The 26,566-nt window shown below is 42.7% G+C and overlaps 1 protein-coding gene and 1 pseudogene across 7 annotated transcripts in view; one reads left to right on the forward strand and one right to left on the reverse strand.

Moving 5' to 3' along the window:
• The window catches only part of OSBPL3 (oxysterol binding protein like 3), a 199,669-nt gene extending 193,091 nt beyond the window's left edge, over positions 1–6,578 (reverse strand). For 4 of the 7 annotated variants that reach the window (XM_086396295.1, XM_086396291.1, XM_086396293.1 and 1 more), the window contains exon 1: positions 6,256–6,578. The gene's annotated coding sequence lies outside the window, so the exon portion shown is untranslated. The remainder of the gene's footprint in view (positions 1–6,255) is intronic. The other 3 variants (XM_086396294.1, XM_086396290.1, XM_086396288.1) reach the window with 2 other exon arrangements.
• An 18,101-nt stretch (positions 6,579–24,679) lies between these two features.
• Positions 24,680–26,566, forward strand: LOC147374080 (thymosin beta-10 pseudogene; annotated as a pseudogene).

A 26,566-nucleotide genomic window follows, 5' to 3' on the forward strand; every position in this document is an offset into this window, starting at 1 on the left:
TGCTACTGGAGAAGAGTGGAGAAATAATTCCAGAAAGAATGAAGAGACGAAGCCAAAGCAAAAACACCGCCCAGCTGTGGATATGACTGGTGATGCAACTCAAGTCTGATGCTGTAAAGAGCAATAATGCAAAGGAACCTGGAATGTTAGCTCCATGAATCAAGGCAAATTGGAAGTGGTCAAACAGGAAATGGCAAGAGTGAACATCAACATTTTAGGAATCAGTGAACTAAAGTGGACCTGAATGGGCAAATTTAACTCAGATGACCATTATATCTACTACTGCAGGCAAGAATCCCTTAGAAGAAATGGAGTAGCCCTCATACTCAACAAAAGATCCCTACGTAATTCTAATTTAAGCCAAATGAGAGTCAGTGGTTTCATAGAAGATTCAGTCAAAGTGACTAACAGTTACAAAATGGTATGATAACTGCTCCCTCATCAACAGGCAGGCACACAGTGCCAAGTGTGTCTTCCAATTTCAACCTGAAGGGAGCAGAGGAAGGCTTCCTACAAGTGACATCCAGGCTGAAATATAATGGATGTGTGGGAATTAGCCAGGTGATCATGGGTGAGGAGGAATGCATCATAATGAGGAGAGATATTTATGTGGAAACTGGGAGGCCAGAGCACATGAGGGAGCTGAACTTACTTCAATTTGACTGGAACACACAGAGCCAAGCTATGAGCTGGAGGTTATTCATATAAGATCTGATAAATCAGGTTTAAAAGTGTGAAATATTCATTGATCAATATGATATTGACAAAAATTTCGTTTCAATTTTTTAACAGTTTCAATATATTTTTAATACAACTTTACATATATATGAAAAGATGGTACATATAAGATGCAAGTGCATATTTAGTGCATATTTATCCTACAGACAATGTTTTGTTTACGGGTTTGAGATTTCCTTGTAATATCTGCAAGGGAAAACCAGAATAGGTGCTTATCATAGATTTCAATAATTAGGATTTCCATTGCTTCATCATAAATTGATGAAATATTATAGTATCGTGGATCAAAAAGTAGGAAACAAAATGCCACATTCCAATGACTTTTTTCACAGAATATGTGAAAGTATTAGTTGCTCAGTCCTGTCCACCTCTTTGTGACTCCATGAACTGTAGCCTACCAGGCTCCTATGCCCATGGAATTCTCCAGGCAAAAATACTGGAGTGGGTGAAAAGTGAAAGTCTCTCAGTTGTGTCCCACTCTTTGTGACCCCATGGACTATACATTCCATGGAATTCTCCAGGCCAGAATACTGGAGTGGGTAGCCTTTCCCTTCTCTAGGGGATCTTCCTAACTGAGGGATCGAACCCAGGTCTCCCGCATTGCTGGCAAGTCTTTACTAGCTGAGCCACAAGGGAAGCCCACTGAAGTGGGTAGCCATTCCTTTCTCCAGGGGCTCTTCCTGACCCAAGGATCAAACCCAGGTCTCCTGCATTGCAGGCAGATTCTCTACCATCTGATCTACATAATATAACCAAATACAATCTTTTCTTTTCAATTGCACACCTCCTTTGGATAAGATATCAGGCTTAGTGATGTGAGGAACAGGAAAAGAAGGAATAGATACTAGTCCTGCCTTCAAGGCATTTACAATTCAGTAAGGGAGGCCATACATTTAAATAGATAACTAGGCCAGGAGGCACTGGGGTAAAAGAATGCGGAGGGTGGGTATGAAAGAAACAAAGTGCTGAAGGGGGGGGGGGGGGAGGGTGTCAGAGAGAGAGAGAGAGGTGTGTGTGTGTGTGTGTATGTTTTAATGCTGTGAGAGACTGATTTCAGAGAGATGATTCTGGCAGAACTAGTTTATGAGATAAGCCTTGAAACACTTGGGGTTTCACAGGGAGAGACAATGAAAGAGCTTTCTAGGCAACAGGAGTGTAAGGGCAAAAGCAAAATGCTCTGTTGCTGAATACAGTTCAGGCTGCTTGTACACAGGGCTGGGGATTAGGGTTGGAGACAGACACTGAGCCCAGGCTGCTGGATCCTGACTTTAGGCTAAGGGGTCTACCTTAGATGGAGAGAGAGATAGGACCTGGGATTACTTCACAACTAATACACTTGCACCTTGTATTAGTTGTAAAGTAGTTGGAAACCTACCTTTTCCTAGTCTCATTTGGAGATCGGGGGTATAACAACAGGGCCTGCTTTGGTGTTGCTCTGAGGATTAAACAGTTTAACTCATGCACAGTACTCAAGCCAATACCTGGCACAAAAAGATCAGCAGCTACCACTGCTGTTATTAATGTTATAATTATTAACTACATAAGTCACTCAATAATTTTTAGCAATGTAATGACTGAATCTAAAGAATTTACCTGATTCCAAGGCAGAACTGAGGGAGGTAAATCTGCCTGAAAGCAACATTAGGACAGAGCAGAGAAGTCCCTCGGAGAAGGCAATGGCACCCCACTCCAGTACTCTTGACTGGAAAATCTCATGGATGGAGGAGCCTGGTGGGCTGCAGTCCACGGGGTCGCTAAGAGTCGGACTCGACGAGCAACTTCACTTTCACTTTTCCCTTTCATGCACTGGAGAAGGAAATGGCAACCCCCTCCATTGTTCTTGGCTGGAGAATCCCAGGGATGGGGGAGCCTGGTGGGCTTCCGTCTATGGGGTCGCACAGAGTCGGACACGACTGAAGTGACTTAGCAGCAGCAGCAGCAGCAGCAAAGTCCCTAACAACCTGAGCTAAGATGGTACAGGGGCAACAGGAAGGGATGGAGGTGAAAGACAAAAGGAAGGAGAGACACGAACTAGGGTGAGATGAACATAAACATGGTCTAAACAGTATTGATTGGGAAGTCAAGAAAGATGTTTCCAGAGAAGGAGGCTCAAAGCTGATGAATAAAATGTAGACAAGAAAGGAATTTACAGCGAACCATAAAGTGAAGTCACTCAGTCGATTGCAGCCTAAGAGGCTCTTCTGTCCATGTGATTTTCCAGGCAAGAATACTGGAGTGGGTTGCCATTTCCTTCTCCAGGAGATCTTCCGGACCCAGGGATCAAACCTGGGTCTCCCGCATTGTAGGCAGATGCTTTACCATCTGAGCCACCAGGGAAGTGAAACTGTCAATTCTGAAGGCTCCTTCAACTTGACAGCCTCCATGATCCTCAGTGTCCCACAGTCCTATCATTTCTGTGGGCATTCTGGGTTGAAGGATTCTCCAGCCCTCCCTGGAGCATCCTTGAAATGGAATTAACAATTAAGAAAATACAGTCCTGCCGAGACACACAGTATAAATAAGACCACAGATTATCCAGGTCTTCAGGAAAGGAAAAGCATTATACTACCCCTAAAACTGGAATAAAACAGAAGGAAAAAAGGGACCTCTAATTCTGCCCCATGCTCCATTTTGCCATTAGCCCTTCAGGTGGTAACGATGACATACTTAGCTAACTTCACCTTGCCCTCAGTTTTACAAGAGAACAAAGAGTCAAAATATAGTTATTTTGCTAAAAGCTTGCTGCAGAAGTTTCTGGAACTAGTAGTGGTTTCAACTCTCCATTCTACACATGGCAAGAGAGGTTCTAGCTGGTCTTCCAGTACTTTCCTTAAGAGGCAGAAACCATTACTGTGTTCAGAGTTCACTTACTACAGTGGGTAAAACCCATCAGATTTCTCTTCAGATTTAGGTGAAAGTAAACTTAAATCTCGGAGAAGGCAATGGCACGCCACTCCAGTACTCTTGCCTGGAAACTCCCATGGACGGAGGAGCCTAGGCTGCAGTCCATGGGGTCTCGAAGAGTCAGATACGACTGAGCAACTTCACTTTCACTTTTCACTTTCATGCATTGGAGAAGGCAATGGCAACCCAATCCAGCATTCTTGCCTGGAGAATCCCAGGGACGGAGGAGCCTGGTAGGCTGCCATCTATGGGGTCGCACAGAGTCAGACACGACTGAAGCGACTTAGCAGCAGCAGCAGCAGCAAACTTAAATCTAGATGAAAGGAGAATTTCCTCTCCTCCTACATGAAAATGCCCCATCTATCTACCAGGCCCATAAATTCAACCACAAAAATCAATGGCAGTAAGAATCTCAACAATTCGGAAAACAGTACAACTAGACACTTGTTGTTGACAGTGGAAAGTTTACAGCTCAGCCTCAGGTGGTTTGAATATGTTGCATCGCTGAACTCTATCATAATGAGTCAACATCTAATTAAATAGTGGGTGCAGGAGACATTTCAGTATAGTGGAAGGAGCTAAAGATTTACAGTCAGAAAGACTATTAGTAAAAATCCAGCTCAGGAATCTTCTATTGACCCTGGGCAGGTTCCCGAATCTAGGCTGCAGTTTCTTCATCTGTAAAATGGAGATAACCTCACAGCACTGCCATCAAGATGGTGAAGATTAAATAACAGCCTATGGCATCCTGGATTTACAGCATAACTATTAGCTGTTACCGAAACTAACTCTCAGTAATGATAAGGCAATAAATCTCCTTTTCGCCAAGCAATAGTTTTTGTTATAAATAAAGTTAAATGCCTATTGGCAATAATGGTGGAAATTACATTTCAGTTTCTTGGAAGCAATACAGCATAATAGAGAAGATGAGCTGGAATTCTAGTTCTGCCAGGATAATCTTGAAAAATTGGTTAACCTGCTGGAGCCTCAGTTTCCCATTGGGTTAGAAATACCGAGCTACTAAGGCTATTGTAATGTTTAACAGAGCTTCTCTGGTGGATCAGCGGTAAAGAATCTGCCTGCCAATGCAGGAGAGGCAGGTTTGATCCTTGAATTGGAAAGATCCTCTGGAGAAGGAAATGGTAACCCACTCCAGTATTCTTGCCTGGAAAGTCCCATGGACAGAGGAGCCTGGTGGGCTGCAGTCCATAGGGTTGCAAAAGAGACAGACATGACTTGGCAACTAAACAACAACAGCAATGTTTAATGAGGTGATCTATACAAAGTTCCTAGTACATTTCCAGCTCTCAGTAGGTGCTGGATTAATAGTAGTTACTGGTATTTGTTCAATTTCCCAACAGAAAAACCAAAAGATAAACATGAAAATCAAAACCAGTATGAGATCACCATTCCTCTTTTACAGAGAAGTTTTCATCATTCATTCCATAAATATTTATTTTGTACCTACTGTGTGTCAGGCATTGTTGCTGACATTGGGATTGGGGTGATGGACATTCTAGAGTGGGGGAAACAGTAAACAGTCTAAGGAGAGAATTTCAGAGAGAGATGAGTGCTATGAGGATACCAAAAAGGGTGGTGTGCCCACATGTTGATGGAGGCCATGGTCATTTTGCTTGGGTGCATTTTAGCCCAGGCCTACCTAGTTTGTCTCCTTGGGCCAGAACGGGGACTTCACCTTGTATGATGCTTGGGAGTACAGTATGGATGATCAGAAGTTAGACCTACACCTTTATCTGTGGATGGATCTCTTTAGCAGCGGCAGCTTAAAATATTTCTAAATGCCTTCATCCCAGTACTCAAACTCTATGAGTCAAAACGGGTGTGGCGGTAGGGTGGAGGGTGGTGGCGGGGGTTCAGATGCACCTCAGCGTAACCCTCAGGCACATCTAAAGTGACAACTTCACAGCTCCCTCAACTCAGAGTCCTGACTAAGGAGAAGACTGGTAGTTTGTGAGACGGCGGAAATAAAGTACAAATTGCATTACCGAAAGAGGGCGGCGCGCGCCGGCTTAAGAAGTAGCTGGACGATCTACGACAATGCCCATTAGGGACTCCAGAAGCTGCAAACGCTTCTCAGGAAGCCCGAAGGGACAAGGACCCTCGGTCCCCGGCCACGGTGCCGGGAAGCGGAGCAAGACCCGCGCAGGGAGGCGGGCGAGCCCGGAGCCTACAAGACCTGCGTCTCCCGTATCCCCCCGGCTCGCCCCAGCCCGCGGATGTGGTGCGGCTAGCCTCGCACTCGGCCCAATTAAACTGGTTTCCTGTGCCTCCCGCCCCGGCGCCGCGTCTCCCGGCTGCCCAAGACAGCCCCCCGGCGCCCCGACCCAAGCTAGGCGCCTTGTCGCCGTCAACCCCAACCAAACTGTGCCTCTAAGAACAGCACTCCAGTGTGGGCAGCACCCGGCCCCCTAACTCCCGGGATGCAGGCACGAGGGCGACTCGGGGCTGCCCCACTAACAGTTCTTCCTCGGGAGACAGGAGGCAGTCTCCAGATTCTCGCTGAGACTGGCTGCGTCCCCCCCAAATCTCAGTGCCATCGCCCAGGTCCCCACCGCACCCCAGCACTATTCTGGTTGGCATCCTAGTGCTTACCTGCGCGCTCAGCCGCCGGGGACGCCGCCTAGTTTCCCCGGTGCCGGGCTCCGGGATTTGTCAGCAGACGCGAAAGGAGGCAAACCTGGCTTCTTCGGTCCTCCAGCCAACGCACAGCTGATAGTTTCCGCCCCGGCTGCAGCAGAAAGCGGCGGGGATGGCTACTCGCCGACGGCCGCTGGGGTCAGAGCCCGCGCTGCGCACTGGCCTCCTGGCTCCCAGCTCGCCTCGTTCCGCCCGGCTCCAGCGTACAGCGAACGCTCAGCCAGTTCCCAGTACTTTGCCCAGAACTTCGCGCGCGCGGCCAGGCAATTAGCAAGAGGGGAGGGAGGCGCGGGAGCGAGGAGGAGGAGCTACGCCGGTCCTGGGGCGGGGCCACGCGGGGAGGGCGGGAGAGACCGCAGAGTGACCCACACTCCCAGCAATCAGGAGTAGCCCACGGTAAAGAGGCGGGGCGGTGCACCTGGAAGGAGCACCGATTCCATGACGCAGTCAAGGGAGTTGGGAACCCGGTTCCCGACAGGTGCGAAGGAGAAAGCGAAGTGGGAGCTGCCTCCGGAAGAGAAAAGTGGTTCCCGGCGGCCCAGGGCGCTCTGTGAGCGCCGTTTAAGCACTCAGATGTTCGTGGAGTGTTTAAGCACTCAGATGTTCTGGCCCAGCGTTTCCGGGCCCGAGACGGAGAAAGAAGTGAGGGGGGCATGGGAGGGGCTGGTTAAAGGACAAGATTTCAGGGGAGACTCTGGTCGAACAGGCAAAGAGGACTCGACTTCTTCCGGAACTCAGACCGAGGCCAAGGGATGGAGAATCGAGAAAACACGTGGTGAAGGGAGGTTTGCAGGCACCGGATGTCGAAGGACAGAATCCCCGTAGGATCCGGCAGGAGGCTGTGACCCCCCCACATCCAGAGGCAGTGATGCAGATTGGTGCTGGATCCCAGGAGGGAACATAGAGGGGGAGTGTGGTTCTTTATTCTACGTAGTTCAAGTGCGAGGGGGAGGGGAGAAAAAGCATCACAGTTACAATGAAAAAGCCGGCGCTTCCCCTCGACTTGATTGTCCACTTGCTCCTCTGCCTCCTTTGATCCTAGCATGATCACCAGGTCTCAGTTTGGAGACTGCAAGCCTATCGAGTGCCGCAGGTGGAGGGATGAGAAGGAAATTAACATTTACTGAGCGCCTACTGTGTGCTTCCGGAGCAGCTGTGGGCATGCAGCTGTGAAAATGGAACACCAGGTTCCTGCTCTCATGGAGCTTACGCTTCTGTTGGGAGACAGACCATGAACAAAGAAGGGCACATGCAAATATAAACACATGAAAAAGTGCCGGAAAAAATATGAGCACTGAGGGGTGACTGCTAAGCAGAGCTTTAAAAAGTGACGGGTGTAATAGTGGGGCTGTGAAATCCTCTGAGGGCCTCACAGCGAAGGCGACTTTTACGCAGATTCCTGAACCGGGGAAAGTTGCCACCGTCGTCGCAGAGCGTTCCAGGCAGAGGAGCGGCAAACGTAAGGTGTTTAACCTCCTTGAAAATCTTTCTAACCTAGCTCACCGAGCTGGACAGTAAGTGTGGCTCGCTAGGAGCGCTTCCTGGCACAGAATAGGGGCTCCAGAATATTAAATTCCAGTGCCACCCACCACCTGCAGCACTCGATACATTTCCAGCCTCCTAAATGACCCCAATTAAAGTTTCTGAGGCTCTTGCAGCAGCCACGCTTTCCACATTTCATTCACTGCGCTCGATTCTCCGCTTTCTGGGTCTCGGGATGTCTGGGACTGTCTGTCTTGGATCTGGCAGGCGGCGAGCGAGGGCGGGAGGATCCCAGCAAATTGCAGAACTAACCCACCGTTATGCTACCCACGCTGGCGCTCGGTGAATCCTAATAGAGATTTAAAACAGGATGACTTGGAGGTTCTTAAATCATCCGCCTGCACCAGATCAACGCCGGGTGGATGAAAGCCAGGAGCCCAGGCCATTCATTTTGAATTCAAGGAGTTGCCCTGCCCACGCCCGTCGTTTTCCTAACCCTTCTTCCACTTTTCAGTAATTCCTCTCGGAAAGAGCAGCTCAATCTTTCTCCCGTCCTCCTGCTTCAAGGTCTTTTTTTTCTCTTTATTTGTTTTCCTTTCTCCACCTCCCATTCTCACCGTTTCATTAGAATTGCTTTATACTGCGGGATGCAAGCCTTAAAATCCGAAAAGAAGTTATTTGAATATGGCTTTATTGTTGAAACTGCCATCCCATTTTTTTTGTTTTTTGTTTTTGTTTTTCCTTTAATCTCTTTCAAACAACAAAGTGTGTATATATTTTTTTCTATTTGTACTTGAGGCAATTAATTGGACAGAATGAGACTTATTCATATTATGCCTTGCTTCCAAGAAAAAAGGAACCTTACTGTGTCTTTTCATAGTTTAATTTCCTCTACTACTCCTAATTAAGCTTCCAGACTCACCAGCTCCTAAAAACAAAAGGAAATGAATTAAAGTTGAATACCAGACAGAGCTAATTGTTCTTGAACAAGCTTGTTATATCCTAAAATTAGCTTTCTCTTCAGAGTTTTATTTTAAAGCAAGGATCTGAATGCCTATTCCAGAGAAATCAATGGTTCTATAATATGAGCTTCTAAAGACCCTCTTTGAACTGTTGAACAAATACTTTTTATCTTTGGAGACAAATACACACCATGGTGGGGATTGTTCATACTTCCCTGAATGTTACTATCTTCAGAAATCTGTATTAGGTAAGCAGGTCTTAAAAGAGTTCACAAGCTTTGATAGTAAAAGATGATGATGATACAGGAGTTTAATGGAGGGGGAACTCCAGAGGCCTCTAGAATCAACTACCTGGGTTCCTGTCTTAAGGTGGCAACTTCATGACTCTGAGAGCACTGTTCTTTTTCTGCAAAAATGGAGATAGAGGGCTTCCCAGGTGGCTCAGTGATAAAGAATCTGCCTGCCAAGCATGAGATGCAGGTTTGATCCCTGGGTTGGGAAGATCCCCTGGAAAAGGAAATGGCAACCCACTCCAGTATTCTTGCCTGGGAAATCCCATGGACAGAGAAGCCTGATGGGCTACAGTCTATGGAGTTTCAAAGTGTCGGACATTACTTAGTGACTGAACAACAGTGTGCATCCTCCAATGTATTTATTTTTTTAATTGAAGGATAATTGCTTTACAGAATTTTGTTGTTTTCTGTCAAACATCAACAAGAATCAGCCATAGGTATATATATGTCCCCTTCCTCTTGAACCCCTCTACCATCTCCCTCCCCATCCCACTCTAGATTGTTACAGAGCCCCTGTTTGAGTTCCCTGAGTCATACAGCAAATTCCCATTGGCTATCTATTTTACACATGGTATTGTAAGTTTCCATGTTACTCTCTCCAAGCACTCACCCTCTCCATCCTCCCCTCCCCCGTGTCCATAAGTCTGTTCTCTATGTTTCTCCATTGCTGCCCTGCAAATCAGTACATCAGTACCATCTTTCTAGATTCCATATATATGTGTTAGTATATGATATTTATCTTTCTGACTTATTTCACTCTGTATAATAGGCTCTAGGTTCATCCACCTCATTAGAACTGACTCAAATGTGTTCCTTTTTATGGCTGAGCTTCCCAGGTGGCTCAGAGGTTAAAGCATCTACCTGCAATGCAGGAGACCTGGGTTCGATCCCTGGGTCAGGAAGATCCCCTGGAGAAGGAAATGGCAACCCACTCCAGTATTCTTACCTGGAGAATCCCATGGATGGAGGAGCCTGGTGGGCTACAGTCCACAGGGTCGCAAAGAGTCGGACACGACTGAGTGACTTCACTTTCCTTCACCACAGCTTCTTTATCCATTCATCCGTTAATGGACATCTAGATTGCTTCCATATTCTAGCTATTGTAAGTAGTGCTGCAATGAACATTGGAGTACATGGGTCTTTTTCAATTTTGGTTTCCTCAGTGAAAGTGAAAGTCGCTCAGTCATGTCCGACTCTTTGCAACCCCATGGACTATACAGTCCATGGAATTCTCTAGGCAAGAATACTGGAGTGGGTAGCCTTTCCTTTCTCTAGTGGTTCTTCCCAACCCAGGGATCGAAACTGGGTCTCCCACATTGCAGGCAGATCCTGGTTTCCTCAAAGTATATGCCTAGTAATGGGATTGCTGGATCATATGGTGTTTTTATTCCTAGTTTTTTAAAGAATCTCCATACCGTCTTCCATAGTGGCTGTATCAATTTACATTCCCACCAACAGTGCAAGAGGGTTCATTTTTCTCCACACCCTCTCCAGCATTTATTGTTTGTAGACTTTTTGATGATGGTCATTCTGACTGGTTTGAGGTGGTATCTCATTGTAGTTTTGATTTGCATTTCTCTAATAATAAGCAAAGTTGAGAATCTTTTCATGTGTTTGTTAGCCATCTGTATGTCTTCTTTGGAGAAATGTCTGTTTAGGTCTTTTTCCCACTTTTTGACTGGGTTGTTTTTTTTCTGGTGTTGAGTTGTATGAGCTGCTTATATATTTTGGAAATTCTTTATCAGTTGTTTACTTTGCTATTATTTTCTCCCATTCTGAGCGTTGTCTTTTCACCTTGTTTGTAGTTTCCTTTGCTGTGCAAAAACTTTTAAGTTTAATTAGGTCCCACTTGTTTATTTTTGTTTTTATTTCCTTTATTCTAGGAGGTGGGTCATAAAGGATCTTGCTTAGATTTATGTCATTGCATATTCTGCCTATGTTTTCCTCTAAGAGTTTTGTAGTTTATAGTCTTACATTTAGCCCTAATCCATTTTGAGTTTCTCTTTGTGTATGGAGTTATGAAGTGTTCTAATTTCATCCTTTTACAAGTAGCTGTCCAGTTTTCCCAGCACTTATTGAAGAAGCTATCTTTGCCCCATTGTATATTCTTGCCTCCTTTTTAAAACATATGGTACCCATAGGTTCGTGGGTTTATTTCTGGGCTTTCTATCTTGTTCCATTGGTCTATATTTCTGTTTTGTGCCAGTACCATACTGTCTTGATAACTGTAACTTTGTAGTATAGTCTGAAGTCAGGAAGATTGATTCCTCCAGCTCCATTCTTCTGTCTCAAGACCACTTTGGCTATTTGGGGTCTTTTGTATTTCCATGGATTATGAAATTTTTTGTTCTATTTCTGTGAAAAATGCCATTGGTAATTTGATAGGGATTGCACTGAATCTGTAGATTGCATTTGGTAGTAGAGTCATTTTCACAATATTGATTCTTCCTGCCCGGGAACATGGAATATCTCTCCATCTATTTATGTCTTTGATTTCTTTCATCAGTGTTTTATAATTTTACATATACAGTTCTTTGCCTCCTTAGGTAGGTTTATTCCTAGATATTTTGTTCTTTTTTGTTGCAATGGTGAATAGGTTTGATTCCTTAATTTCTCTTTCTGATTTTTCATTGTTAGTATATAGGAATGTAAGTGATCTCATATTGACCTTGTATCCCATGATGAATTCACTGATCAGCTGTAGTAATTTTCTGATAGTTTCTTTTGGGTTTTCTATGTATAGTATCATGTCATCTGCAAACAGTGAGAGTTTTACTTCTTCTTTTCTGATCTGGATTCCTTTTATTTCTTTTTCTTCTCTAATTGCCTGGGACTTTTGCAGCTGCTGCTGCTGCTAAGTCACTTCAGTCATGTCTGACTCTGTGTGACCCCATAGACAGCATCCCACCAGGCTCCGCCATCCCTGGGATTCTCCAGGCAAGAACACTGGAGTGGGTTGCCATTTCCTTCTCCAATGCATGAAAGTGAAAAGGGAAAGTGAAGTCGCTCAGTCGTGTCCGACCCTCAGCAACCCCATGGACTGCAGCCTTCCAGGCTCCTCTGTCCATGGGATCTTCCAGGCAAGAGTACTGGAGTGGGGTGCCACTGCCTTCTACTTTTGTAGCTAGGACTTCCAAAACTATGTTGAATAATAGTGGTGAGAGTGGATATCCTTGTCTTGTTCCTGATCTTAGTGAAATGCTTTTGGTTTTTCACTCTGAGATCCTCCAGGCTCCTCTGTCCATGGGATTCTCCAGGCAACAATACTGAAAGATCCCTCCTCCAGAGGATCTTCCGGAAACCTGTGTCTCTTGTGTCTCCTGCATTGACAGGCAGGTTCATTACCACTAGCACCACCTGGGAAGCCTAAAGAGCAGCAGCAGAGATTGTACCAACTGGGCTACAGGAAAAGTTTCAAACTCAGTCTGAAAATAACTTTCACATAGCTTGACTCAGCATTCTCAGTCTCAGCATTACTGACATTTGGGACCAAATATTGCCTTGGCCAAAAAGTTCGTTTGGGTTTTTGTAACATCTTATGGAAAAACTCGAAGAACTTTTTGGCCAACCCAGTACTTCTTTGTTTGGATGGGGTGGTTTGTCCTGTGCAACTAGCAGCATCTCAGTCTTCTACCCACTAAATTCAAGGAATACCCTTTCCTCCCCACAACCAAAAGTTTCCAGACATTGCCAGATGTTCCCTGGAAGGCAAAATCACCCTAAGTGTCATTAGCCTAGCACATAGCAAGTGCCCACAGATTAGTAGGCAGTATAAGGGAGTGCTTAAAGATATGGATTTCCAGAGTATTAGTCTTAGACAAATTTTGCTCCCCTAAACTTCATCTTCAAAATAGGAATCATAATAATGATAGCTTCTTAAGACTGGCTAAGGATTAGATAAATATATGCATATACAATCAATTTGGATAATGCATGGAACATGGTAAACTTAAGACATGAACTTCTATTCTCATTTTCTTCCTGTGGAGTGAAGGCATTGGGCTAGATCAGAGATAACATGGCTTATTTGCTGCCACTCCCCTCCCTGCCTCATGCCAGACATCACAGTGAAGTCAAGACTCTCATTTCCACTTAGCCCAATGTGGCTTCAGAATCCTTCTCAGCACAACGTTGGCCTTAGGAAGCAACTACTGATAGAACAGGGTCAGCAGGTAAGATGATGCTGAATTACCATGCTGAGGCTACCTGCACTTCAAATCACTTTAAGATTAAAATCTTAAATCATCATAAGGTTAGAGCATCAGTCATCTTGAATGGTGACTACAAGACACATGTGATTTCTCTAGAAGGACTCATCGCCTCTTCAATCCCTTTTATGAAGGAGGGGGAGAGACTTCCAGCATCTTGGCTGTAACATACAGCCGATGAGTAATTAGAGGTTGGGTCTCCTACCCTCTGGAAGTGTACTCTTTTGCTACTCTTCACCATTTGTGGAGAAAACACATGTCTGAAGCAGTGTGAGTGTAACCCTCCCCATTCTATACACCCTTAGTTCATTTTTTGTTCTCTTTCAGTTTTATCTGGAAAATAGATCAAAGCGTAGGAACATATAGTAAGCATTCTTTCAAAAGTGTTAGTCCTCATGCTGGCAAAATGCACAAGAATTCACCAATTCCTTCATTAAACAGAGACTCCTCCATTGTATGAAGGATTATTCTTAGCAGCCATTTTAAGAGATCCGAAGATGAATCAGTGGGTGTCCCTGCCCTCAGTGATTTTACAGGTTTATATATTAGGCAGACCAGACATGGATATAAATAACTACAAGCTAAAAAATGGGAAATGTCCTGAGAGAGGTACCAAAAATGTATTCAGAGAAAGAAGAAACTATTTTTTGAATTAGGAGCAGAGAGTCACTTCCTGCATGTCTCTGTTGACATTTTAACTCTTTGTTCAAAGTTATTATTTATTACAATCAAATTAGCCTTGTAGAGGAACCTGCAACATCATTAAGCTTCCTCGTCAGACATAGCTCCTGCACAGTTTAAGTGGATATCATCAGTGCAACTAAAGGTCAGTTTACTAACTCCAATAGTCATTTTTTATTAGATGTTTAAAATTTTCTGGAAAGTTCTAGAGGAAGATTGCTCACCTTTAGTAACAATAGATTGACTTTCTTCCAAGCAGTGACAGAACCAGTTTTTTAGCCTATTATACTGTGGGAGCATAAGATGTATATACACCTTATACATAAGGTATATATTTTTATAAAAAAAGAACATAACAGGGATGAAGGGATACCAACACCTTATACATTAAACTATGAGACAATATTTCCTTCAGGACTGAACTACCTCAGAAGTCAGGCTGAACACTCCATTATCTTTGAGGTATACTCTCCATAGAACGTAGTATTGTTTGGGATAAATACTAGGCATTAAAAACAACAGTCCACACCTATTTATGTGCCAGGCAGAGCTGAAGTGGGCTGCCAAAATTACCACCACTTCTGCCACCATCAAAAGGCTGCTTGTTAAACCAGAAAGACTTGACAGACCGCCAGAACCACACCCCTCCTGCTACAAAGCACACAAGCAAAGTATATGCCTCAAATCCTTCTTCTCCTTCATCACCACACTTCTGAATTCGTACCTTGCATGGATGTGTCTGATTGGTACATTCCAAATCACACGTGCAAATCTAGTTGCAAGGAAAACTGGGAAATGTGGTTTTCCATTTTCCAGCCTCTGCAGTAAGGCACATGAGGGAAAGGATGATTAGAAATGGAGTGAGCCAAGCCACAGCATTCACTTTTATCTTTTCCTTCAAATCTCCAACAAGTCTCTTGGCAGAAAAAGGTTTTATATGTTATGTCCTCTTTGGTGTATTTCCACTTTCATAGATTAACCCAGAAGGCCTAGTCCTTCATCAATTCTCTTAAATTTCCGTCTCAATCTCCACCAGCAACACTGCTATAGTCCAAGCTGCCACCATTTCTTTGCCTGGAAAACTGCAGCAGACTTAAGACCAGTTCCCAGGAAATCACTCTTGCTGTCCTGCAGGCCACCGTTCACTCCATAGCCAGGGCGGTTTTTTAAAACACATATCTGATCATTGCCCTTAAGATAAAGACAAAACTACTTCCATGGTTTTCAAGGTCCAAGATTGGTGGTCTGGTGTCCACCAACTTCATCTGGGCCATGTGGGCCCCTCCCACTCACCTCTCTCCTGCCCACTGACCTGCTTCCAGGCCTTTGTGCTTCCCTGACACAGGATACTCTGCCTGGAAAGTGCTGTTCCCTTCTCTTCATTAAGTTTAAAAATGCCATCTCATTCTGTCATTATTTCCTCAGGGAAGTCCTCTTTGACTTTCACGATTAGTTCAAATCGTTCTATCTTATGGTCTTGTTAGAACTGAATTGGGATTGTGTGTGTATGTGTGTGTGTTCGTAGAACTTATCACAGTTGTAATTATATTTACTTTTGTAATTTTCTGATTAATTTCTGTCTCTTAACTGCATTATAGGTTGCAGAAATTAAGGACCATGTATGTTTTTAATCTCCCAATGCATGTCTCAACACCTAGCAGCCTTGGGCCTTCAAATATTTGTTGAATAAGTAAAGAGAACCCCAAAGAAGTGAACTTTGATGATGGCAGCAGAGTAGGGTTAAGGGATGTGGGCAACCATCACAGGCCCAGGAGTCAGAGACTGCTCAACTTTCCAGATCATTCAGATGATCTTATAGCAACTTGATGTCAGAAAGATGCTGTCCCCTTAAGTTACCATTTTTCCAAGATCATAAGTTAACTAATTTTTGTGTTACCTTTTTCTTCCTTATATTTCCCTATTCCTGAAAATGCCCACATCACATCCACCGAACAGTATCAAAAGAAACTTCAGAGTGGGGCTTAGCATGGCTGCTTATACCCTGGCATCATTCAATTCCCATAGATCTTTCCCTATTTATCGAAATAAAAGCTAGGAATCCTCAATAAGGTATATTTTTACCTTTTCTTACAGTGGGGTTTTCACCTTTGTTTACCCTCTTGATTTCTCCACAGTGTTGTCAGGACTTTCACCAAAGAAAGGGTCCCTATCCATCCATAGCAACTAGGAATATCACACCCCAAGGAAATTAGCACTTCAGGGAAGACTATTTTGTTCTGTCTCTTACAGACTGTTAACTTAATGAACTGAATTCCTGGAAATGAAAACAAACTTGTCTGAAGAATACGTATTTGGAATAAAACATATCAATACCTAGAGTCCATGTTTTTCCTCCAAGTGGGTGTGTTTTTCTGGGACTGTGAAATAGAGGACAAGAGAGGAAGAAAGTCAGATTTGAAAGAATTTACTTTATATCATTATTATCTCTTGTAAAGACAAAACACAGAAAGGGAATTAAATTGCCTGTCATCCTACCTACAAACAATAACAACCCCAGCTAATAATATTGAATGATTTCTTCTAATATTTTTCATGTAGTTGTAATTTTGGGGTAAATACAAACTTAAATTGTATTTCTGAATTGATATTATATGTTTTCCTAATTGTTGCTTCATAATTATTGATAGAATATTATGAATTCATTAAAATGATTATTGTAAAGACTATGAATCTGTGTGATACCAATTAAATTTGGCTTATAACAGAAATATTAGAATTTTGAGTGAATAAAAAGTAGTTTATTAAGTAGTTCTTTCATCTTGGGGAAGTAATTTAATTTTTCTAAATTTTTGCTTCTTCATTTTTAAAGTGAAGTTCATAATACCTGACTCCTAGCTATTATAGAGATTGAAAGTAATAATGTGTCAGCTGAGATAGGTCCCCAAGGAAAGGAAGATACTTTTAAAAATTTACTTTTGAGTAATTTCCCTTTTAATAAGTCTCCCTCCCCCAAAGAAATCTAATTTGATCTCTATTTTATTCATGTTGCAATGAAGCATTTTTTTTCCTCCAAGTTCCCTTTTAGGGAAATTCCTTTAATCCCGTGGAGTTAGTGGATTAAAGGATGTGACTTATCTATGGCTCTGAAAATTGCCTTCTCAAGCCTGATGTCAGTTGACGTTGCTGTGGCAATGTTGGCTCGTGTTTCCTTCACCCTATCTCTGCCCACATTAGAGTCACATTTCTAAGGCAAAATGTGTAATAATTATATACTGAACAAATAAGAACCAGAAAACCTGCTTGTTCGTCCTGTAAGTGGAACCACGTATTTACTGATTAGGATGGTACCTGGGTAACCTCTTCCTGACTGAGGATAAATTGAAACCATAGTATATCCATAATCCGCATGCTGCAGAAGCCTGAGCTCTGGGGGCTAAACAGTCTTCACTGTTGTCCATTTGTGTCTAACAGCTAAGGCTGGAGTGTGTTTGAATCACATATAGCTGTTGTTTTAAGGATCCTGGGACCAGGACATCCTGATCCTACACACCTTTCAGGGTGGAAAGCAGACCCTGAGACCTCAACTTTAATCTGTCCTGATTGCTCCCAGAGGCTCAGCCTATCATGGTGAACATTTGCCTTCACCAGTGACCGCTTTAAGTATGAATGGGTATGTGTCCCAATTCTGGCAAATGGGTCATGAAAGTGACCATGCTGGGGGCTTTGGAATAACTTAAACCCCAAATAACATGAACTCACAGTAACTTTGGTACAAAATGATTCACGTAACGCCTGCACTGTGTTGTGGTATTTCAAGTGATTTACGAAGATTTATATTTAGTTAGGTGCCCATTTTATGTTCCCTTCTGGGTTCAAAACACTTTTTCTTATTCCTCTCGAATGTCTTCCCCTCACATAGCACAGTTCTTTGCATGTAAAAGACATTTAAGTTGTTTATTGAACAAATGCGTAAATATATTTTCTTCAAAATTACGATATCAATTCACTCAGCTGGGTAGTAGAATTATATTCCTTTTGTCTGCTAGGATACTTTGGTTGCAAGTATTAATAAAAGAACCCCAAGTCAATCTCACTTAAACAAGAGGACATATTCTTTCACATAACAAGAAGTCTGCAGATACAGTGAATTCAGTGCTGGTTCATTTAGTGGCTCGAACACATCGGCCACAGACCCAGGGTCTTTCTGTCTCTCTGCTCTGCCAAGTTCACCCTAAGGGTTTTTTCCTCAGGCTGAGTGTGACACAGATGCAACAGAAACAGAAAAGATTATCCCTCCCTGGAATCACAGTCTTTAAGTAAGAGAGCCTTTCCTGTGAGCCCCACAGCCAGGTGACTTTCCTGTTTCTTTGACCAGAGTCGGGACCACATGATCATTCACATTTAAAGCAGTCACTGGTCAAGACACACTTCTGCCATGACTGATCTATACTACAAGTTCATACCTGAAAAACAGGACAAAAACTGGAGTTCAATTAGCAAATGTGGCAGACTACATTTCACCAACATCCACTTTTCCACTCAGGAGGGGATTTATACTCAGCCTCGGTTCTATGACCTACTTTGTCCAAAAACTTGTCACAGAGGCTTTAAGGGCCAGTCCTTGCTTGCTATGCTAACATCCCCTGTATCACAGTTACTCAGCAGTATTCCAGCCAGAGGCTGCTCCATCTGCCTGGGTCCCAGGGTAAGAGAATGAAGAAGATACAGGAGTACAGATCCTGCTGAGCTGAAATGCACATTGAGCACAAATTAGAAAAAAAAAATTCTTTTCTTGTTACAATGCAGAGATTTGGGAATTGTTTGTTCCTATAGCATATCTTAATCTATTCCTGCTGAAACAGCAAGAAAAGAAGCGAAATGAGTGCTATAAACGCAACCAACAGTGCTCCTCAGTTTCCATTCATTCCTAAATAGAAAGCAAAATCTGTATGAACACAGAGGTGAGTGATATGACACACCTACCCCCATGATGTCCAGGTGATCCCTCCTGTCCCAACTCAGAGCAGCTACTGACTCAGCTCTCCAGTTAGCATTCGTGCCATCTCTGCCCTTCCCTTCACCAGAGCTCACAGCATTTGTTCTGAATCTTCCCTTCTCTTGCCAGTCTCTTCCCATTTACCATCAATTTTTCATACATTGTGCCTCCCAGGAACAGTTGCTTCTTCTTTAAAAGCCCAGCCACCTCTTGAGGATAATGCCTCAACCCGTGCACAAATGTCCACTCTGGTCTTCCTCCTTCCACTCAGATCTCCTGAGCTCAGAAATGCTGGCATGCTCTTCTTCATCCTTAGCTTTCATCACACAATTCTAATGCTTAAGCACTAGCACTCCAAGGCCCTTAGTATCTGACTTACCTCTGCAAACTCATAGCTTATTACTTTTAAAAAAGATATTCTGTTGCAGGTCCTTGTAAGGCCATATTATTCACCATATCTAATGCTAAGTTTTGATGGAAATCCATCAACATAATATCATAGTCATCCCTGCCATTTTACCCAAAAAATAATGACTATAATTTCACCGTTAAATTTTCACTCATGATTCAGGGTCATTATTTCCTACATTAATTATTGAAGGGACACAATGTTGACCTCAAGCACTATTGAGATGTATAAATTATCTGCCCTGATGAAAACTGACTGTTGATGGTTTTTGAGAAATTTTGTAGTAAAAAAAAACAATAATGTCAAGGATTTGTTGGGTTTTGATCATGTTCTCGGCATCACTCTAAAGGCTTTGTCCTCATTTAATCCTAACATCCCTATGGGGTAGGGGCCATTGTCATCTCCATTATAGCAATGAGAAACTCAGGTGGCAAAAGTGAGCGAACACACAAATTTTCAAAGCAGCACTATTCATCAGAGCCCCAAAGTGGAAAAAAAAACCCAAATATCCTTCAACTGATGAATGGATAAAAAAAATGGAAATATCTATAAAATGGAATATTACTTAACCATAAAACAGAATGATGTACTGATAATATGCTACAACATGGATGAATCTTGAAGAAATATTATGTTAAGTGAAAAAAGCCATTCATAAAAGACTATATATTATATGATTCACTTTATATGAAATGTCCAGGCTAGATGAATTCATAGAGACAGAATGCAATTTGTGGTTATCAGGGGCTAGGGGAAGGGAAGAAGAGGGATTTACTAATGAATATGGAGATTTACTTTGGAGTAATGGAAATGTTTTAAAACTGTTTCTGAACCTGGATGTGGGTCCACTCACATGACGCACAGCAAAGCCAATCTATTGACAGTGGGTTTGGTGAAGGGAAAAAAGTGTGTTAGTCACTCAGGTGTGTCTGACTCTTTGCAACCCCATGGACTATAGCCCTCCCAGACGCCTCTGTCCATGGCAACCTGACCCAGGGATCAAACTCAGGTGTCTTGTATTGCAGGAAGATTCTTTACCATCTGAGCCACCAGGAAAATACAGTGCTTATTGCAGCATCAGGCAAGGAGAACAGGCAGCGCATTCTCAAAAGACCTGAGATTCCTGATGCCTTTCAAGGAAGGATTTTTAAAGGCAGCATGAGGGAGAGGACCATGAGATACATGAATTGGTTGGCATTCAGTTGAAGTTTCAGGCATCATCCATCTTTTGGTTTTAACTGGTCTGGGGTCTGTGTGCTTGCAGCCAGCAGTTTTCATATGATAGAGATCTGGTTTCTGAAAAACAACTTAGGAATGTGTGTCAGCTTTTGTTATCTATATCTTTCAGGGAACTGAGAGTTAGGTAACTGCTATGTGGCCAACTTACAGCCTGAAATTGTTACCAGTTTCCTGGCCCAACAGCTCTTTGTTTCAACATGTTCACATTTTCTAATCATTAACTCTTGAGCCAGCTATTTGAGTCTCAGAGGGGGCCTGGGAAACTAAATATGAAGCCTTTTACTTCAAAAGATGGGGACACAGGGGCTTGTATACAGTTTCAGAACTCGATAGAGGTGGTGGTTGCACAACGCTGGGAATATTCTAAAGGCCAGTAAACTGCTCACTTTCAAATGATTGATTTTATGTTATGTACATTTCACCTCAATAAATTATGCAACTTTTAAAAAGTCAAGGGAAAGGGAAGTCAACATTTAAAAACTGCTGCCTAGAGAACCCATTCTTAAAAGAAAGAACGTTATTTTCCCAAGGAAGGCATTGATGTCCACTGAGAGCAGTTTTAGTGGAGGCTGAAGACAGAGTCTTTTTTGGTAAAGTAAGACTAAATGTACTCTAGACAAGGATGGAAGCAGCAGTGCTACGAGGAAAGAAAGCATATAGGCTTTGTGACATCCTATTTTTTTTACTGAGCAGAAACCTTTTGTGTTTATTTCTAGCTTCCAGAAAGTTGGGATTATTAGATAACTGATCCTTCAATACACAGTTCACACTTATGGATAAGTTCCTTGTATGCATACTTCAAGTTGTACACAGCTTGAAGGCCAAGAAGGTTCCTCTATCTCCACTGGCCCCTGCTTCCTCAGGCCAGGCTGTGTGCACCACATGCTATCAATAATGCATTTCCATTCATTTGCAACTGGATCCGCCCTCTCACGTATTGCAACTGCAGTCAGTTGTCTGCCCCTTTTTTAGTGAAAGCTACTGAGTCATATGAAAGCTGGAAACATTCTGGAGTTGTCATTCCCAGAGATGGACAGCAGAGCACTGCTCTCAATGCCTAAAGCTACCAAGTTCTGTACAGGGCGGGCTCTGCCACATGCGAGGGGACACGGGAGGAGCGTGGATCTCTCATTAGCACAGCTGACCCCAGATCACTTGGCTCCTAGATACATCCTAGGGGCCCTGAGAATGATCTTAAGAAATGCACTGAGATATTCCAGAGCTTGGCACAGAGTTTCAACTTCTGAAGCACCTAGAGTGGACAAGAAGAGACTCACTACTAAGCAATCTCGGAGAACCACTTATTAGAAATCAAAGATTCAGCAAACCTTTAATTCAGCAGAACTGTCCCTGAGGACAGTCATCCTTAGCTTCCTGCATACTCATTATTCATTTTTGTTTCTCTTTCTTAAAGTGCGTTTTTGTTCTCTAAAATGACATCCAAGAGTTTTCTCCTGGGACTGCCCCCAAGCTTTGGATAACATTTGTATATGGTATTTCTGTAGTGCCTGTTGCTCCAGTTAAGGAAGGGCTTGGTCTGAGTCTTTGAAAGAAATTTGAATTTTTCAAGTGAAGATCTGAGACTGGATGCCTTTTCTCGGTTTAGAAGAAAACAGCTTTTCTAACTAGTACCAAGTAGTTGGTCCCTGCTTCCAGCTCTCTTGTGATTTTTTTAAGAGAGTCTCCTACAAAAAGGAAAGGGTCTCCCATTTGTTTGATGGCTTTTTCCTGCTTCTAATTTAGAACACTAATTTTTATATAATAAATTATATTTGATAGTAATTAAATGAATAATTTAAAAGTTGCAATGATATCTAGCACCAAGTTTTTGTAAACATTTCAGTTAAAGAGTCTTATATTTCTGCTAATAGCTGTTCTTCTGTGTCAGGGTGCCCCTAACATCACCTCTACACTGGAGGACTTGCTAGCATGGGGCTCAGCACACAATCTTACTCAGGGCGATGATTTGCTCCAGCCAAAGGATACAAAGCAAAACCAGCAAAGAGAAAAGACATGTGGGGTGACATCTGGAGGAAGGCAGGCCTGAGCTTCTGAGTCCTATCCCCAGAAAGTCACACAGGACAGGACATGCTTAATTTCTCCAGTAAAAAGTGTTATGACAACAGCACGTGTGAAATGCTGCCCACCAAAGGGGCTAGGTGTCCAGGGATTTTATTAGGTTTGGGTTCCCTAGGCACCCTCTGCGTGGCATGTACTAAAACTCTAGAGTCCCAAGAGGAAAGCAGGCGCTTAGCATAAACCACACAGTTTGCACAGATGCTGTAGGCACAGGGAGTTGCTCTTGGCAGTTAAGGAGTTGTGGGAGCACAGAACAGCTCCTGCAACAGACAATTATTTGGTCCAAAACAACAACATTGCTGAAGTTGAGAAACCCTGATTTAAACACTAGTTGCATCATCAACTAAATATATGGCCTTGAGCTTAACCCCTCTGAACCTCACTCAATCTTCCACATGAAAAATGGGGAGAATAAAACCCATGGCACAGGATAAATATCTAAAACACTTGAGAAGCTCTTACTATGTGCTGAAGAGATAGACCCTGAAATTCAGAGAGGCCTCCTTCCTAAGAACTGATCAGAATAATGTACATCCATTGGCAACAATTTGCTCATCTGGATAAAGATGAGGTGTCGAAAAAAAAAAAAAGTGGTAGCCAGGAGCCAAGAATGTAATAGAAATGATGCCCAAATATCTCCAGGGGGTTGTAATGCATTGCAATCAGTGGATAATAGTCTTACTGGATGTAGATGGACAAACAATCTAACATCACTTTTCCAGGAACAAAAGTCCTGATTCTGCTTTTCAGAATCACAGAGTGTTTTAGAGTCACAACACCACTCCCTTACTGTTGCCAAAACATGCAACTAAAGTGCTCTAGCTAGAAGCTTCTTCTCAAATGGGTCTCTTTAACACAAAATGACAGCCTCTTTAACATAAACACTGAAGGTCCTGTCTTTTTTTTTGTTCGTGGACATATATGGACATATCCATTGCTTTTCTGTCTTCAAACATACAATGCTAATTTCTTATCTTGAGCAAGATTTCATGAACATAAGTTTTAAAATTCTCATTCAGACATCAAATACAGCTCTAACTCTGTACAAACTACCCAGTTTCCATGGGTCCCTATTTATAGACATCATTTCATGATATTATGTCAAGCACATATACTGTTATTCTCATTTGACAGCTGAGAAAACTAAGGCTCCAGTGTTTAGAACGTATACATCATATTTGCCTTGCCTAAGTGACCTTTTTGTCACGATCTGTATTTTGCTGACTACCCAACCCTAAGAACAAGATGAGACTGCGTGCTTTTACTGCTCACCTACATCTTCATTTTCCTAAAATTGTGTGAAGTCTTGGGTCTAGATCTCGGTGTCTGATATGATCACACTAGACACATAGGGCTATTGAATGCTTAAAATGCAGCTGGTCTGAGTCTAGATGCCTTAAGAATAAAATATATGCTGGATTTCAAAAACCTAGTATGAAGAAAAAGAAATACATTGTTAATAACTATATAGTCACTATATTTTTGATTACATTACGGATTCTGATCAGCATTGAGAACAACTGGTTTTAAACAGCTGGTTTTTAAATACACAATAGAAGAGGGAGAGGAAATTAGACACTTTAATCAATATCTCATGAAATTGGGAGGGATTGGGGGCAGGAGGAGAAGGGGAAACAAAGGATGAGATGGCTGGATGGCATCACCGACTTGATGGACATGAGTTTGGGTGAACTCCGGGAGTTGGTGATGGACAGGGAGGCCTGGCATGCTGCGATTCATGGGGTCGCAAAGAGTTGGACACGACTGAGTGACTGAACTGAACTGATCAATAGCAAATGTACCTGTATTATCTGAAAATCAGAACAAGAGTGAATACATATTTACCTTTTAAAAATAGATCTTAAAAAAAAAAAACCTAAAGCCCAATAAATCCATAGACTTGTTGGTTGGCTAGAGCTTGTTCGTGCTCAGAAATAGAAGATATAAGAAGTCTGAAACAGCTTTTTAAAATGATTTAACACCAAATTCGAGTCACTAGCTGCAGCAATGTGAATGGGAGCCCTGGGACTATAAGCTTGGAGTGGAACTTCTCAGAACGTTTTAAGAAAATGGCAGATAAGCTAGACTTGGAGGAAATCGCTACTTCGATAAGGCCGAGCTGAAGAAGACAGAGGTGCAGGAGGACACCCTGCCAACTAAGGAGACCACTAAGCAGGAGAAGCAAAGGGAGATTTCCTAAGAACCTCGAGGGTCCTTGACCCCATTATTTTGGAGACCCTAGTTGTGATGTGGAGGAAGAGCCACCTGCAAGGTAGACATGAGCCACATGCTGCTCTGCAAACCCGGGCACTCCATGCTGATGCCACCAGCCCGGGGGTCTTTGAGGGGACCCGCCATGAAGACTGCCAGATTCTCTGGTTTGCCCTGGGATATTATAGAAAGTTATTTGTATGATTTACAAAATTAACACACACCCCCCCTTAGCATGGCAAGAACAATAAAAACAAAAGTAAACACAGAAACAAAAAAAACAGCAAAGACGAGCTCACTAAAACCTGGCTGCTTCTGACTTTTATAACTGACTTTGGTCACACGATTTCAAACCTTGAAGGTTGCTTTTTAATGAAGATGTCTCCTCCTCTCTGTTTACTTAATGAAAGTGGCTAGAAGAGTGAGGTGAAAGGTTTTATAGCTTGAAGACTAAGTGTTAATAAAGGCTTAACTCAAACCCAATTTTCAGAACATGCTTAGATAAACAAGAAAAACTTAGACTTTAATTTTCAAGTACCTGTAATATTTTTTTTTGGAAGAAAGCATCAGTAAAGAGAGGCTCTACAGCAGCTATAATCATCAAAGAGCATTTATTTTTTAAAAAATCACTTGTTTATGTGCTACAAGTTTGCCCAAACCAACATCCTTTAGAGATGACAGAAGACTCTTAGATACTTTGCTAGAAATCAGCACAATTCTACAATGAGCTAAAACTCAATCACCTACAGGTCTAAAACAAATAATACACCAGTAATAACAAGTGACATACAGATAATGAAATGTGTTGACTGAAAGAAAAATCACACAATGTAAAAGTTGTGAGTTAAGTTTTATTTGGGACCTTACTGAGGACAATAGCCTGAGAGACAGCCTCTCAGAGAGCTTTGAGGAACTCTGAGAGGTAAGAGAAGAGCCAGAATATATATATGAACTTTTCTGTTGGGAAAAAACATGTAGTCAAAGATCAAAAGAGCATTGCTAATCACAAAGAACATATATCTCAGATGAATGACTATAGTGTTTCTCTATGTATGAGAAGATCCAACAATCTGGAGTCACTTGAAATTTTTCCTTAGATATTCATCTCAACTACCTAGGGGCCAGTGTATCTGAAGCATAGAATGCTTGCTGTTCTTCTCCATCCTGAATTCCCCTCAGAGTACATTGTCAGTGGACAACTCCTGCAGCTGACGGCTTGACTCTCATAGAATTGGAACAGCAAGTAACATTTTTTCTTCACTAACACAACAGCCGATCATTAAACCTTGTAGTATTGCTCACCGTGTCTTTAACATCACATTCACTAATGGTCTTTCTACTTGACCATTTTCCCTAAATTCCAATAGCCACTTTCTCATTTATTGCAAAGATCACCTGCTTATCCCCCAAATGCCCCAACCGCCTCACCTTTGAGGAGGCAGATCTGAGGTTTGTTCTCCTGTCTCACTTGGCTGCCTTGTGAATAGACTCTATCTGGGCTGGAAAACTCCATGTCTCAGTGTTTGGTTCACTGTGCGTTAGGCAAGCTGACATGGCTCAGTAACAGTATCAAAAGCAAAAACTGCAGCTATGTTAAAGCCTAGAGGGAGTGTTGGAGAAGTAAATGCCAACCCACTCCAGTGTTCTTGCCTGGAGAATCCCATGAACAGAGAAGCCTGGTAGGCTGCAGTCCATGGGGTCGCACAAAGTCGGACACGACTGAAGCGACTTGGCAGCAGCAGCAG

This window comes from Bos grunniens, chromosome 4 (assembly GCF_055505025.1).
Source record: "Bos grunniens cultivar Pamir isolate PY7600 chromosome 4, Bosgru_T2T1.0, whole genome shotgun sequence".
Taxonomy (NCBI): Eukaryota; Metazoa; Chordata; class Mammalia; order Artiodactyla; family Bovidae; genus Bos; species Bos grunniens.